Raw genomic sequence first — 10,401 nt, 5'->3', positions numbered from 1 at the left:
TTCCCTTTTCTCCACACCCTCTCCAGCATTTATTGCTTGTAGACTTTTGGATCGCAGCCATTCTGACTGGCGTGAAATGGTACCTCATAGTGGTTTTGATTTGCATTTCTCTGCCAGGACATGGAAGCAACCTAGATGTCCATCAGCAGATGAATGGATAAGAAAGCTGTGGTACATATACACAATGGAGTATTATTCAGCCATTAAAAAGAATATATTTGAATCAGTTCTAATGAGGTGGACGAAACTGGAGCCTATTATACAGAGTGAAGTAAGCCAGAAAGAAAAACACCAATACAGTATACTAACGCATATATATGGAATTTAGAAAGATGGTAACAATAACCCTGTGTACGAGACAGCAAAAGAGACACTGATGTATAGAACAGTCTTATGGACTCTGTGGGAGAGGGAGAGGGTGGGAAGATTTGGGAGAATGGCATTGAAACATGTATAATATCATGTATGAAACGAGTCGCCAGTCCAGGTTCAATGCATGATACTGGATGCTTGGGGCTGGTGCACTGGGACGACCCAGAGGGATGGTATGGGGAGGCAGGAGGGAGGAGGGTTCAGGATGGGGAACACATGTATACCTGTGGCGGATTCATTTCAATATTTGGCAAAACTAATACAATATTGTAAAGTTTAAAAATAAAATAAAATTAAAAAAAAAAAAAGTGATGCATGTGGGCTGAGCAAAGGCGGAGTCAAAAGACCTATGGACAGGCCGACTGGGGTGGGTTGGCTTGGCCACTGGCCCTGAATCGAAGTGTCAGCCTCAGATGCCCTCCAGACGTGGTGCTGCCTGGGCCCCACAGATGACTTTAAGAGGCTTTATTTACCATCTACCCATTTTGGTAGCCTGGCAAATCCCTCCTCCTGTTTGAGAGTGATGTTTCCAAGCCTCTAAAGGTCTTCCCTGCGGCTGCCCAGGTTGCCGTTTATTCTAGGACAGGGGTGGAGAACACCCCCAAAATGTGTTTTGCTTCTGTTATGGCCCCAAACATTGCAATAGGTCCTTTCTAGTGTAGCAGTTAGATGCCCCAATGGCTCAGCTCTGACCCTGGTTCTTCCTCTTGCTAGCCATGTAGCCTTGAATACATAGGTAATACCTCGAGGCCTCAGCCGTTCTCATCTATAAAATGGGGGTAATAATGGAGTTAGAGCAAGAACTAAGTGACCTACTACATATAAGGCTTAGACCAGTGCCTGACAGCAGCGAATACTCAAAACACATTAGTATCTCTACCCTTATGCAGCCACAGGACCCTAACAGCTTGCTTCACCTTTCTGTGCTTCCACTCATTTCTCCATAAACTGGGAAAACAATAGTGACCTCCTGGGTCAGTGATCTCCTGTGTGGAGATAAGGAAGAAAACGTCAATGAAAGCATTCTAGAAACTGTCGCACATCATACAAACGCAAGATCTTTTTAAAAATACATAACAATAATTATCACAACTTAAAAACTAGCAGAAGGCCCTAAGTAATGTTTCAAAAAGTTTTGTACCAATATTCACAATGATAACAGAGGAGGAAATTTAATAATAAGGCCCATGAGAAAGTCTTAGATAAACAACAAACCATTTTTTCAAAAAAGATCAAGAGAAGTTCTGAGAAATGGATTCTGTTTCCTTCTGAGGCTAGCAACTTGAAAGTTGCTGCTGAAAAGTAATTTCTACCATATTATCTAATCCAAATTAACTGATCATTAAACCAGCCATGAGCAGTGTCTAAAGGACACCGGATCAGATGCACTGAAATGAGTAAGTCATCTCCGAGAACTGTCAGGGCCCCCTCCTCCAAGCATCCAGAGAAGGCCACTCCCCTCTTCAGGGCAGCACACCTCCCTGCCCACGCCTGCCCACACCTGCCCACACCCAGGAGGGCGGACAGCCATAGTCCAGAGTCCATGGCCATGACTCTGTTTGGAAGACTAGACTCAAACTAGAATGCTTTTGTTTTCCTGCCATTCATTCCTTACCTTCCCTTCATAATAATAAAGGCATGGACTTTGTGGTGAGGGTGTTAATCTCGTGAAACTCAAAGGATGGGCTGTGGGCCAGCAGGACCAGCATTACCTGGAGCTGGTTAGAAATGCAGAAGCTTGGGTCCACCCCAGACACACTGAAGCAGAATCTGTATTTTAGCACAATCCCAGGTGATTCATATGCTCGTTAAAATTTGAGAAGCACTGTTTTCATCTTTCTGAGCCTCACATTGGGTTGGCCAAAAAGTTCGTCTGGGTTTTCCCAAGAACGTCTTATGGAAAATCCAAATGAACTTTTTGGCCAATCCATGCCTATCCCACAAGGTTATTGTGAGGATTAAAAGTGAAAGTCGTGTCCAACTCTTTGCGACCCCATGGACTGTAGCCTACCAGGCTCCTCTGTCCATGGGATTTTCCAGGCAATAGTACTGGGGTGGATTGCCATTTCCTTCTCCAGGGGATCTTCCCAACCCAGGGATCGAACCCAGGTCTCCCGCATTGTAGACAGACGCTTTCCCGTCTGAGCCAATGTACTCAAAGTGCCTGAAAGTGGTAGGTGCTAACTATGTTATCATCTTCCTTCACCCAGCGCCTGGCCCTGCTGTGCCTCTGTGCCCACTCCCTCTCCTTGGCCCAGGCTTCTGAACACTGACCTTAACTTGCTTCCTTAGACACTGGCACCTGGCTGGTGCCCCAAACTGACCTCAGCTCTTTCCTTGGAGTCCCTGGTAGGCTCACTGGGGGCTATTGCTATACTTCTCAGCACTCCCCACTGACCCAGACTCTCCGCAAGTCCCACCTCTCTTGGCCCGTCCTTGCTTGTGGACACCAAATACCCTACAGCAGCGTTTATTTTTAGTCACGTTGCCATTGCTCAAAATGGCCTTGGAACTGCTCCTTGGTATTTGCCTTCACGGTGCTGGGCCCAGCATAAGCACGTAACTAAATCTGCCTTAGGAGAGTGAAGGAAGAACAGGGCTTTGCTGAACTGAGCTGAACTGAAGCCACAGTATCAGGGTTTATATCTTTGGGCGGATTTGGTCTCTTTGCTTTTCCTTTTTCTCACTTTTCTTAATCATCCAAAAGTGTGATGCACAAGGCTGAGACTGCATGTCGGCCCAGGAAGAAAGGGCCCATGAGAATGCCCAAACTATTAGGATTCTAGACTCTGAGCCTCTTTGCATGGGAGCCCCTGTGGCTTCTCAGGGTCCAGCCCTGCTCACTGTGATTCCATACTGGTGCTTGAGGCCAAAATACCAGACGGCGATAAAGTGCTCTGGTCCCGGCCTGGTCTTCTCTACTTGGGTCTTCGTAGGCTGATGGTGTCCAACCGTCTCCACCAGGCAGTGCTTCCTGCCTGCTGCAAGTCCTGTGGATGAAAACATCTGCCTGTGGCCTTCTCTGGGTACCCTCTTTGGACAATTGCTGTTGGATGAGCTGTCCCACCCAGACAGTTTTGAGATGCATCACCCCCACATTCTCACCCCAAGCAGCCAATGACTGATGGATGCAGGGGCACAAACCCTGGTCCCCTAGTTTCAAGGCAGAACAACTCTGTAGTGCAACTTACATTTTAGAGTGCCCATGGATCAGGCCAAGGCTGGAAGTCACCTGAGATCACGGCCTGCTCCCCTTACTCCCTCACAGGCTTCTTTCCAGGGAACCCCTCAATAACCTGTACGCATCTAAAACTGTCTCAGGTTCTGCTTCCAGGAAGTTTGGCCTAAGACAATGTTCTTGGGAAGCCCAATATATAAAACAAATAAAAGAACTGTTTCATTTATATCTGGGTGGAGGGCAAGTAATGGTTACTGGCTGGTTCTCCTGAATTTATGGTGACCAGCGATGAAACTCTCCAGAGAACAGTCTAGAAATCATACAACAAATTGAAAGTGAAAGTCGCTCAGTCATGTACGACTCTTTGTGACCCCATGGACTATACCATCCATGGAATTCTCCAGGCCAGAATACTGGAATGGGTAGCCTTTCCCTTCTCCAGGGGATCTTCCCAACCCAGGGATTGAACCCAGGTCTCCTGCATTGCAGGCAGATTCTCTGGTCTGAGCCACCAGGGAAGCCCAAGAAAACTGGAGTGGGTAGCCTATTCCTTCTCCAGGGGATCTTCCCAACCCAGGAACTGAACAGGGGTCTCCTGCATTGCAGGCAGATTCTTTACCAACTGAGCTATCAGGGAAGCCCACAACAAATTGAGGAGAGAACATAAGATTACTGGTCCAGATACACTCCTCAGGGAAGATTTATGTCATATTTTAGATTCCACATATAAGTGATATCATATGGTATTTGTCTTTGTCTGACTCATCTCATTCAGTATGATAATCTCTAGGCCCATACACGTTCTTGCAAATGGCATTACTTCATTTTTTTATGGCTGAGTAATATATATATATATACACACACACACACCACATCTTATTTATTCATTCATCTGTCAGTGAACATTTAGGTTGTTTCCATGTCATGGCTGTAGCAAATCATGCCCCTGTTGGCAGACTGGACTGCATGAAACCTTTTAAATTATAGTTTTCTCAAAATATATGCCCAGAAATGAGACTAGTGGATCATATGGCAACTCCATTTTTAGTTTTTTGAGGAACCTTCAAACTGTTTTCCATAATGGCTGCACCAATTTACATTCCCATCAACAGTGTAGGAAGGTTCCATTTTCTCTATAGTCTCACCAGCATTTGTTATTTGTAGACTTGTTAATGATGGCCATACTGACCAGTGTGAGGTAGGAGCTCATTGTAGTTTTGATTTGCATTTCTCTCATAATTAGCAATGTTGAACATCTTTTCATGTGCCTATTGGCCATCTGTATGCCTTCTTTCGGAGAAGGCAATGGCACCCCACTCCAGTACTCTTGCCTGGAAAATCCCACGGACAGAGGAGCCTGGTGGGCTGCAGTCCATGGGGTCGCTAAGAGTCGGACATGACTGAGCGACTTCACTTTCACTTTTCACTTTCATGCATTGGAGAAGGAAATGGCAACCTACTCCAGTGTTCTTGCCTGGAGAATCCCAGGGACAGGGGAGCCTGGTGGGCTGCTGTCTATGGGGTCCTACAGAGTCGGACACGACTGAAGCGACTTAGCAGCAGTAGCATGCCTTCTTTGGAGAAATATCTATTTAGGTATTCTGCCCATTTTTTGATTGGCTTGTTTGTTTTTTTGTCGTGTTTGAATACTTTGTAAATTCAGCTCTTGTCAGTTGCATCATTTGCAAATATCTTCTCCCATTCTGTAAGCTGTCCTTTTTCTTTGTTATGGTTTCCTTTGCTGTAGAAAAGCTTGTAAGTGTGATTAGGTCCCATTTGTTTATCTTTGCTTTTATTTCTATTGCCTTGGGAGACTGGCCTAAGAAAACATTGTTGTTGCTATTCAGTTGCTAAGTCATGTCTGACTCTGCAACTCCATGGACTGCAGCACACCAGGCTTCTCTGCCCTTCACTATTTCCCTGAGCTTGTTCAAACTCATGCCCACTGACTCAGTGATGCCATCCAACCATCGCATCCTCTGTCATCCCCTTTTCCTCTTGTCCTCAGTCTTTCCCAGCATCAGGGTCTTTTCCAGTGAATCAGCTCTTCTCATCAGGTGGCCAAAGTATTGGAGCTTCAGCTTCAGCATCAGTCCTTCCAATGAATGTTCAGGGTTGATTTCCTTTAGGATCAACTGGTTTGATCTCCTTGCAGTCAAGGAACTCTCAAGAGTCTTCTCCAACACAACAGTTTGAAAGCATAAATTCTTTGGCACTCAGACTTCATTATGATCCAACTCTCACATCCATACGTGACTACTGGAAAAACCATAGCTTTCACTATACTGGCCTTTGTTGGCAAACTGATGTCTCAGCTTTTTAATATGCTGTCCAGGTTTGTCATAGCTTTTCTTCCAAAGAGCAAGAATCTTTTAATTTTGTGGCTACAGTCACCATCCCCATTGATTTTGGAGCCCAAGAATATGAAATCTGACAGTTTCCACTTTCCCCCATCTATTTGCTGTGAAGTGATAGGACCACAGGCCATGATCTTTTTTTGAATGTTGAGTTTTAAGCCAGCTTTTTTCACTCTCCTCTTTCACCTTCATCAAGAGGCTCCTTATTTCTTCTTCATTTTCTGCCATTAAAGTGGTGTCATCTGTATATCTGAGGTTGTTGATATTTCTCCTGGCAATCTGATCACAGCTTGTGAGTCATCCAACCCAGCATTTTGTATGATGTACTCTGCATATAAGTTAAGTAAGCAGGGTGACAATATATAGCCTTGATGTACTCCCTTCCCAATTTTGAACCAGTCTGTTGTTCCATGTCTGGCTCTAACTGTGGCTTCTTGTCCTGCATACAAGTTTCTCACAGACAGGTAATGTGGTCTGGTATTCCCATCTCTTTAAGAACAGTCTACAGTTTGTTGTGAACTCCTGGGTGGCGAATCAGCTCCAGGCTGGCCAGCAGCAGCAGTGAAGCCAGGGTGCCCTCCACTCCCAGGGGCCTCCAGTATTGGCTCCAGCCTTCCTCGGACCCCGTTCCCAGCCACTCAGACAGGGCTTTTGCCTCAACCCCCAGCCACAGGTCAACCAACATCTGATGGCCAGTGAAGGTTTACATGTTCAAAGAGGATCAGCAGTGGGACAACCAGGGCACCAGGCATGTCATCCAGCTACAATGAATGGCTGAAAGGCATGTCTCTGCTAGTTAGGGCCTGACAAAACATGTCCCACTGGACAAAGAATGGCAGATCACTTCAGTATTCTTGCTTTGAAAGCCCCATGAGCAGTATGGAAGGCAAAAAATATTACACTGAAAGATGAACCCCCCTAGATAGGTAGGTGTCCAGTATACAACTGGGGAAGAGTGGAGAAATAGCTACAGGAAGAAGGAAGAGGATGAGCCATAGTGGCAACGATGCCCAGTTTTGGTTGTATCTAGTGTTGAAAGTAAAGTTCAAGGTTATAAAGAACAATATTGCATAGGAACCTGGAATGCTAGGTCCACGAATCGAGGTAAATTGGGTGCAGTCAAACAGGAAATGGCAAGAGTGAACATCGACATTTTAGGAATCAGTGAACTAAAATGGACAGGAATGGGCAAATTTAAGTCAAATGACCGTTATATCTACTATTGTGGGCAAGAATCCCTTAGAAGGAATAGAGGAGCCTTCACAGTCAACAAAAGAAAACACTGGTATGATCTGTATCAGAGAATGTTCTGCCTATGTTCTCTTCTAGGAGCTTTATGTTGTCATGTCTTATATTTAAGTCTTTAAGCCATTTTGAGTTTCTTTTTGAGTATGGTGTGAGGGTATGTTCTAACTTCACTGGTTCACATGTTGCTGTCCAACTTTCCCAACACCACTTGCTGAAGAGATTGTCTTTTCTCCATTGTATATTCTTGCCTCCTTTGTTGAAGATTAATTGTTCATAGTTGTGTGGGTTTATTTCTGGGCTCGCTGTTTTGTTCCATTGATCTATATGTCTGTGTTTGTGCCAAGACCATACTGTTTTGATTACTGTAGCTTTGAGTATTGTCTAAAGTCTGATAGGGTTATGCCTTCTGCTTTGTTCTTTTTCCAAAAGATTGCTTTGGCAGTTCTGGTCTTTTTAAATTGTTTTATAATATATAAACTTTAGGATTATTTATCCTAATTCTATGAAAAATGTCATGGGCAATTTGATAGGGATCACATTAAATCTGTTGACGGCTTTGGGTAGTATGGTCATTTTAATGATATTAATTAATCCAATCCAAGAGCATGGGATATCTTTCCATTTCTTTGAATCAGCTTCAGTTTGCTTTAGTAATGTTTTTTAGTTCTCAGCATGTAAGTCTTTCACCTCCTTGGTGAGGTTTACTCCTAAATATTTTATTTATTTATTGCTGCAATTTTAAAAGGGATTGTTTGTTTACATTCTCTTTCTGATATTTCATTGTTAGTGTAAATAAATGCAAGTCATTTCTGTGTGTTAATCTTATATCCTGCTACCTTGATGAATTTGCTTACCAGTTCTAGTATTTTTTGTGTGGCATCTTTAAAGTTTTATATTTACAGCATAACACCATCTGCATTAATGAGAATTTTACCTCTTTTCTTCCAATTTGGATACCTTTTATTTCCTTTTCTTGTGTGATTGCTGCAGCTAGGTCTTCCAATACTATGTTGAATAGAAGTGGTGAGAGTGAGTATCCTTAGCTTGTTCCAGATTTTAGCATGAAGGCTTTCAGCTTTTCACTATTGAATATTATATTGGCTGTGGGTTTGTCCCATATTATGCTGAGATATGGCCCCTCTATACTCACTTTGGTAAGAGATTTTTATCATGAAAGGATGCTTAATTTTACCAGATGCTTTCTCTGCATCTATTGAGATGATCTTGTGGTTTTTGTCTTTTGTTAATGTGGTGTATCATATTGATTAATTTACATATGCTGAACCATCCTTATGACCCTGGAATGAATCCTACTTGATTATGGTGTGTGATCTTTTTTATATGTTGTTGGATTCAGTTTGCTAATACTTTGTTGAGAACTTTCAGATCTATATTCATCAAAGACATGGGCCTGTAATTTCCTTTTTGGTAGTGTTTTTGTCTGGGTTTGGTATCAGAGTGATGGTGGCTACATAGTGTGACTTAAAAAAAACACATAAGATACAAATTTTAGGGAATTTGACTGGCATTGATAAAAATTCAATCAGTTCAATCACTCAGTTGTGTCTGACTCTTTCCAACCCCATGGACAGCAGCATGCCCGCTTCCCTGTCCCTCACTATCTCCTGGAGCTTGCTCAAATTCATGTCTATTGAGTTGGTGATGCCATCCAACCACCTCATCCTCTGTTGTCCCCTTCTCCTCCTGCCTTCAATCTTTCCCAGCATCAGGGTCTTTTCCAATGAGTTGGCTCTTCTCATCAGGTGGCCAAAGTATTGGAGCTTCAGCATCAGTACTTCCAATGAATAATCAGCATTTATTTCCTCTAGGATGGATTGGTTTGATCTCCTTGGGGGACTGTCAAGAGTCTCCTCCAACCACACAGTTTGAAAGCATAAATTCTTCAGTGCTCAGCCTTCTTTATAGTCCAGTTATCACGTCCATACATGACTAAGAGAAAAGCCACAGCTTTCTCTATACAGACCTTTGTTGGCAAAGTAATGTCTCTGCTTTTTAATACACAAACCTTTTTAAAGCTTTGTAATAGCTTTTTGTTTGTCTAGGTTTGCCTTAGCTTTTCTTCCAAGGAGCAAGTGTCTTTTAATTTCATGGCTGCAGTCACCATCTGCTGTGATTTTGGAGCCCCCCCCCCCCCCCCGGCCAAATAAAGCCTCTTACTGTTTCCATTGTTTCCCCATCTATTTGCCATGAAGTGATGGGACTGAATGCCATGATCTTAGTTTTCTGAATGTTGAGTTTTAAACCAACTTTTTTATTCTCCTCTTTCACTTTCATCAAGAGGCTCTTTATTTCTTTTTCACTTTCTGCCATAAGGGTGGTGTCATCTGTGTACCTGAGGTTATTGGTATTTCTCCTAGCAATCTTGATTCCAGCTTGTGTTGCATCTAGCCCAACATTTTGCATGATGTACTCACATAAGTTAAATAAGCCGGGTGACAATACGCAGCATTGACGTACTCCTTTCCCAATTTTGAACCAGTCTGTTGTTCCATGTCTGATTCTAACTGTTGCTTGTTAACCTGAATATAGGTTTCTCAGGAGGCAGGTAAGGTGGTCTGGTATTCCCATCTCTTTAAGAATGTTCCACAATTTGTTGTGATCCACACAGTCCAAGGCTTTAGTATAGTCAATGAAGCAGAAGTAGATGTTTTTCTAAATCCAATAAAAGTTTGCTAAAATTTTATTGGATTTAGAGCTCACATTTTATGTAAAGCTTGGAGACTTTGATGCTTAATAGCTCCAATTTATTATTTCTCTAAGGTAGTAAAGTGTCATTAAACTTTATTTCACCAATGGAAACAGTTAATAGAAAACATAAGGATGTGAAGCAAAAATATGCTGTTCATCCAGCGTTACCAGAAGAAAAATCCATAAGTATTCATCAGAGAAACAAAAAGAATTTGAGAGCTGAAGAGCTTTCCAGAAATTAGCTCATCAGAGTTGGCCAATATTTAGCACAGATGCTTCCACTTCCCCAATCCGTACCCATGGCAGACATCGTCAATCAATCACTACATTCTTCCGCTGTGTCTGAATAGAGCTTTAGAGTTCTTCTCAATTCTCAGAAACAACTCTTGGTTTAGATAGTAGATTCTTCAGTTACAGGTAATGGAAACCAACTTGAGCCACCCTGGAGCCAAAAAGAGAGAAATTTCATACAAACATACAAAGATATCTCCCCAAACTCAACTGTAAGAATGCAGCTGGGCCTGAGCAACCAGGAAC

At 42.9% G+C, this 10,401-nt stretch overlaps 1 long non-coding RNA gene across 1 annotated transcript in view; it reads right to left on the bottom strand.

Annotated features, from left to right (window-relative positions):
- Positions 1 to 9,940: 9,940 nt before the first annotated feature.
- LOC133252485 (uncharacterized) overlaps positions 9,941 to 10,401 on the bottom strand; it is a 37,889-nt gene continuing 37,428 nt past the window's right edge. Inside the window, exon 4 of the long non-coding RNA XR_009737950.1 lies at positions 9,941 to 10,306. This is a non-coding gene — a long non-coding RNA (uncharacterized LOC133252485). The remainder of the gene's footprint in view (positions 10,307 to 10,401) is intronic.

The sequence above is a fragment of the Bos javanicus genome, chromosome 1 (genome assembly GCF_032452875.1).
Source record: "Bos javanicus breed banteng chromosome 1, ARS-OSU_banteng_1.0, whole genome shotgun sequence".
NCBI classification, from domain to species: domain Eukaryota; kingdom Metazoa; phylum Chordata; class Mammalia; order Artiodactyla; family Bovidae; genus Bos; species Bos javanicus.
Note: the sequence above shows the minus strand (reverse complement) of the source record. Positions and strands in the feature narration are given on the sequence as shown.